This window comes from Micromys minutus, assembly GCF_963924665.1.
Source record: "Micromys minutus genome assembly, chromosome: 1".
Lineage (NCBI taxonomy): Eukaryota > Metazoa > Chordata > Mammalia > Rodentia > Muridae > Micromys > Micromys minutus.
In genome coordinates, this window is record NC_137969.1 from 255,750,050 (window position 1) to 255,756,052 (window position 6,003).

The 6,003-nt window shown below is 35.0% G+C and overlaps 1 gene segment (V, D, J or C); it reads right to left on the reverse strand.

Annotated features, from left to right (window-relative positions):
* Positions 1-1,463: 1,463 nt before the first annotated feature.
* LOC308418236 (immunoglobulin heavy variable 3-72-like) lies at positions 1,464-1,955 on the reverse strand. The segment is given in 2 exons: positions 1,910-1,955; positions 1,464-1,804 (listed from the first exon to the last, which is right to left on the reverse strand).
* Between the last annotated feature and the right edge of the window lie 4,048 nt (positions 1,956-6,003).

Genomic DNA, 6,003 nt, shown 5'->3' on the forward strand with positions numbered 1-6,003 from the left:
CTCCCTGCTATGCTACAATGCCACAATGAGAATACCAGCTTAATCCCCTGACTAAAGGAGTGCAGAACCTTGGCCAAGAGTGAATGGACTGCACAGGCCGGAGAATGCATGCAGCTCCAGTATGTAAACACAACATGTCTCTCCTATTTAAACCCATAGTAAGTACTGACCATCAGTCACTGAAAAAAGAAAGTGTACATTCTTGTCAAGGACAACTCCCGTTCAATATATAAGTTTCTTCAGGATTAAAGCATAAAGAGTGGATATCTTCCTCTTGAACAGCTGATAAATCTCTAGCACAAATGAATGCAGTATACAATATAGATTACTGTGGAAATTAACACTAGATATACTATATTCAATAATACTATGTCCAAACTAACATTCTGAGCATATTATAACCTGGGATGTATTATTCAGCTCTTTACTGAAGGTCTCACAATTCTCTGGTGTCTAGCTTTTTGAGTTCTTTGTATACCTTGGATATTAGGCCTCTATCTTATGTGGAGTTGCGAAAGATATTTTCCCACTCTATTGGCTGTTGTTTTGTTTTCTTGACAATGTCCTTAGCCTTACAGAAACTTTGCAATCTCATTAAGTCTAATTTTTAAATCTTTGACCTTAGAGCTTGAGCCATTGGTGTTTTATTCAGAAATTTTTTTTCTGTGCCTATGTGTACAAAGGTTTTCTCTACTTTCTCATCTAATAGTTTCAGTGTATCTGGTTTAATGTGGAGATCTTTGATCCACTTACACTTGAGCCTTGTACAAGGAGATAAGAAAGGGTCTGTTTTTATTCTTTTGCATGTGAGTGCCAGTTGGACCAGCACCATTTGTTGAATTGGATGTCCTTTATCCACTGTATGTTTACAGCTACTTTGTAAGATGTATAATATAAATCTGTTTTTTTTTTTCAAAAAAGGAAAATTATTATCCATTAGAACAAACTTTAGAAACAAATCCTATCTTTCTATTTAGAGCAATATCTTCATATCACATGAATACATATCTTGTATTACAACTGAGTTACAGCAGTAATTTTTCCAATAATCTTTCCACGTCCTCAAACTTTGATGAACATTAAGACTGTAATATTCTAAAGGAAACTTACAGCTGCCATTCATGCTAAACATTCAAATCATTAAATTGATTAACAAGGAGTTTAAGATCAATATTTCTAAATACAACATATAATAGGAAAAACATATCTGTGTTCATGACTTCAAAATTTCCCTCTTGCCAAAAAAAACTTTGCACCCACATTACAGTTTCTCATAGATTAAAAACTGTCTTCAGTTGTCACTTTCCAATACAGAAACTCTGTGTATCTAAAGTATTGTTAAGTTACAGTGAATTTTCCCGTTGTAAAGTAGTGCATGGAGCTGCAATGCACTGTCTTTTTCTCTGGTCATGTGCGCCCCCTGTTGGTCCTGAGCAGCACTGCAAGGAGGTTTGTGTCTGGAGTCACACTGAAGTCTCCTCACTGTATTCATGTCTTTCACAGTAATAAGTGGCCGTGTCCTCAGCTCTCAGGGTGTTCATGTCAAGGTAGAGGATGTTTTGGGAATTATCTCTGGAGATGGTGAACCGACCCTTCACAGATGGACTGTATTCTGCTGTGTAACCATTAGCTTTGTTTCTCACATAACCCAACCACTCAAGTCCCTTCCCATGAGGCTGGCGAAACCAGCTCATGTAGAAATCAGTGAAGGTGAATCCAGAAGTTGCACAGGAGAGTCGCAGAGAACCTCCTGGCTGTATCAAGCCTCCTCCAGATTCCACCAGCTTCACCTCACACTGGATACCTGCAATAGTAGAGAATGCTGCTCACGAAAATGTCATACAGATCCAAGGTCCTTAATTTTTACACACACTCAGTCACTCAGCATCTCTTGTTCATTATAAATTACCATTTAAAAGTGTTACAAAGAAGATCCAGTTCAGCCACATCTTCATGGTGAACGCTCCATGTTCAGGTCTCTCAACTGAATCTGGAAACTGGAGGCTGAGGAAATCAGGATGAGGCCCCTCTGCTAGAGCTAGAGTATGGACAGGTTTTTAAGAGAAGGGAGTGGGTACCAATTTGCATATCTTCGCGCTATAGCACCATCTCCTGGGTGAAAGCTCTAGGGGTGCAGTTATTACAGAATTCCGTAATGAAACAGATGAGTTCGGTTGCAAGAGCAGCATTATTAGATTTTGCATCATGTGTCTATGATAACAACCTTCAACGTTTTATTTTGATTTAACCAGTTCACCTTTCTACCAGGAAATATGTAAGAATTCTTTGTCTTTGTATTAACACCATATATCTCTGTATTTCCATTTCAGATGTTATGCCCTTCCCCCAGTCCCACACCCCTTCCCTTACAATAGCCTCCATGAAGGTGCTCCCTCTCCCAACTACCCTTTCCCACTTCAGTGTAGGAGAACTATACTGGAAAAATCAGCCTTCACTGAAACAAAAGCCTCTCCTCCCATTGTTGCCAGAGAATTCTATCCTCTGCTGCATATGCACTTGAAGCCATGGGAACTAATTGGTTGCTGTTTTAGTCTATGGGAGCTCTGGTGGGTTGGGTTAGTTGATAATTTTCTTCTTCCAAAGGGGTTCCAGACCCTTTCAGCTCCTCCATTTCTTTCTCTAACTCCTTCATTGGGGTCCCCAATGGTTAGCTGTGAGCATTCACCTTTGTATCATTATGTCTCGGGCAAAGCCTCTGAGGAGGCATCCATATCAGATTCCTGCCAGGTGTCAGCAATAGTGCTTGTGTTCAGTACCAGCACTAGTGCTTGGGTTTAGTGGCTGCATATGTGGTGGATCCCCAGGTGTGGATGGTTTCAAATCTAGATGATTTGAAAACAGTTCTTAACTGAGATGGTATAATGTCACCTTTCATTTTCTTCTCTCTGATATTTAAGAATATTGAACACTGGTTGATATATGTATTGGACATTCATGTTTTTAAAGATATGGGTTTAACTCTTCTATTTTTGATATTATTATTTAGATAAACCTTTATCTTACAATATGATTTTATCTATTAATATTCCTCAAAATTACACTGGAAATTTTTTTTCTTTTTTTTAATAAACATTAAATTTTAAATTTCATTAATCATCAAGTAACACCAGACTAATTCTAATTTTAGATTCATCTGAACCATTAAAAATGAATAATATACATTGGAAAGATATTTATATGCTTCCAATTTGTGTGAAGTGCAGTATTTAGTTATTGTTTGTGGGAGGATTAGTTAGTATGAGCATTATGAAAATAAGTGTGATGACTTCTGAAAGAACTCAAATTTAATGTGGTAATTTTAATAATTACTCAAACTAGTTTTGGATAAAATCGTCTTGGATGTTGATGACCTATTGAATTACAAACGAGATGTGATAAATATGCTCATTACAATTGCTTTTGGCAGTAAATAAAGAAAGAAACCAACTATCAGGACATATGGTGGAATGTGGAAACATTATTTTGGAATACAGTAGCTGAGGCTCAGGAATTACATTATATCTGCTCAAATGGTATGTGAATCTTTGTGTCAAATATTTTTAATTTCTTGATTTTGAACTATTGTTATTATATATGCCCAATCACTTAAAAAATAACTCAATCAGGTTCTCTCATTATATATTTCAAATGGGTTTGTTCAATGATATTTTGGAAAATATATATATATATATATATATATATATATATATATATATATATATATATATTAATGATACCCACCTCCCTTATTCTCCTCCTCCCACTTCCTAGAACTAATCATATGTGTCCTTCCAAGTTCATGTCTTCGTCTCAATTCATCAATAACCCAGTGCACAGTTTGGTTATTTTTAATAGGCTCATGTGGGTAGGTCAATACTCTTGAGCATTGACAATATGTCATATTCCTTATACACATAAATAATTGCCTCTCATTAGGAAGAACAAGGTATCCAAGGGTCATCAACCAGGGATAGGGCATCAGCAACCTTCCACCCATCTACAATGTACTTATGACTATTTTGATTTATTGTTGTTTGTAAGCAAGAATCAAATCTTCCTATTAAATTTAGTGTCTAATGATTGCTTTGTGTCAAAAAGTCAAATATTTTATACCACCCATCCTAATGTATGGTTGTTTGGTTATTTTTTTTCTCTCTCCCATGATATTGTCTGAGCCTTCAGTTGGATTGTTTATATAGAGGACTTATGTACTGTTGTTACAGAATTAATAGTATTACCATAATTCAAGTGAAGTCCTTTGTCGTGGTGCCCATTGTTTTTTTAGAGACCTTCATGTGCGGAATATCAGTGCTAGGATCTAAGAGTCTCTGTCATGATAAGTTTAAACATCTTAAATGCCCTATTTAGTAGATCTCTGACCTCACTGAGGGTTGGAACATCCAAAGCATATTGAAGATAAATTGTCCTTCTCTGATTTTAGTATGTAGCATGACTATAAACATAATTCTGTACACACTGAAGAATTCTTTTATGTGTAAGGTGTCTATTAACCTGCACTTTATACATGTCATTAGCAGTTTACAGTAATTTAGAGGCTTTCTTAAAGATTAAGACTTAGTTTTTATCTCTGCTTTATTTAGACACAAAGTAACAAATTTATATTGATATTCTCTTAGTATCAAAACTTTTAAACTCATAAATATAGTCCATAAGGAGATTGGTAAAGCTTCTGACCTTTATATCCTGTATTGTTATAGAATGTAACATTTTCTGTATGATTCAATTGATTAAAGTGCTGTTGTTTAATAATGATAGCAAAATCAAAGTTTAAAGGCAGATATATTTTATGTCTGTAACTTTTAAACTTTTAGTCCTGCCAACCTCTACTTATTTTAAGAAAGGGCAGCTGGTGCTCTCAACCATTGAGCCATCTCTCCATGCCCTGAACTCTGTTATCTTGAAATGTCCTTATTGCTATTCATGATTCTATTGGTACTCACAACTTTTTTTCTTATGGACTCTCAGAAGACTCGGCTCTCTTGCCTAGAAAACAAGATGTCAGAGCTTTTCTAGTGGAATCTATAGCAGTATTCTTAAAATCTTTTAAGATATGGTCATGCAGATATGTCAACAGCTTTCCTGATCAATTTCTAAGATACTACAGTGAAAATTCTTCTACCTGATGTGTTGGGAGCCATAAGGGAATGAGCTAATAACTATCAGGTGATCATCTTGAGATAGTTTGCCTTGGATTATTGTATAATCTATAACTGGTCCACCCCTATTCAGCAAGGCTATAAGTGATTCATTTTAAGAAATATCCCTGACATTAATATGCTTTTCCAATATTCTTAAATATAAAAATCATTAAGTTATAGCACACCCCTTTAGATCAGATCTCTGTAGATTTATGAAGATGTACTGTCTTGTAGTGATGCTAGATAGACATATAAATAACTTAAGTCTTAAGGAGGAGCCTATAAGAATTTCTGAGCTTATAAATGATTTATGAATAAAAATATAAAGTTAAAATATATGAAATTAAAAATTATAAAATATAGTTTTGAAATATTATTAAGATAAAGATAATTCAATTAATTATAGGATCATTTTGTCACTTTATTAGAAAATCAGGTACCACCATCTTGGAGTATAATACCCAGCTGGCTTACAAAGGTGATGGTTTCCAAAGAAACTCCAGTGCTTTTGCCTCCCCAGTGTATCAATAAAAGTACACATGACAAAGGAAAAGTGAATTTGTAATTGACTTTCAATTACACTCTATTGACAAACACATCCATCATCAAGTCAGTAGTTCATTGTTGGATCTTTCTTTCTCTATTGACTGTTTTGAATATAAACAGTATAAACTCTCTAACTCTGTTCCATTTTTTGATAACTTTAATAAATATAAATTATTTGTTAAAAAAAAAAAGCATAACAACTTCAGGAAATGTCAAGTGTGTCGTGGAAAATTTCACACCCCTGTGCTCTAGTTGAGGAAGTGAAACCACAAGCCTTATCCAGACTTTAACCCAAGAG